This window comes from Halyomorpha halys, unplaced genomic scaffold (genome assembly GCF_000696795.3).
Source record: "Halyomorpha halys isolate HHAL.00 unplaced genomic scaffold, Hhal_1.1 Scaffold268.1, whole genome shotgun sequence".
NCBI classification, from domain to species: Eukaryota; Metazoa; Arthropoda; class Insecta; order Hemiptera; family Pentatomidae; genus Halyomorpha; species Halyomorpha halys.
Genome location: NW_027112076.1, coordinates 184,717 through 185,189, shown reverse-complemented (window position 1 = coordinate 185,189; position 473 = coordinate 184,717).

Sequence of the window (473 nt, the reverse complement as noted above, 5' to 3'; positions counted from 1 at the left end):
AACCCAAGCTATCTCCTGTATATTTGAAACAAGTTAAAGAACGATTAAAATTTATTTTTAATATTATTTAAATTATTACATATTGTCGCCCAACAGGTGTGGCCTAATTCTTTACAAATTAGGTCACGGCAATCAGAACACAGACTTATAAGGGTTATTTTTGAATAAGTTTTGTAGACATTTTTTATAACTTAAGTAGTTAATGGTAATGATGGAGGATAATGTTAAGACAACTGATTGTAGAGATCCTAAAGAGGTGGTTCTTGGAAAATTAAATGATGTGGTGGTAGTATTAAATGAAAATGATGAAGATAATGTTGTCCAACACATTAGAGGTAGGAATGACTTACCGGCAGTAAATAGTGTCCGTGAAAATAAATTAGTGGGAGCAAATTCAAATGTTGATAATAATGATAATTTTGATAATAAAGCCATGCTTCAACAATTAATGATGATTGTAACCAATATGGCAA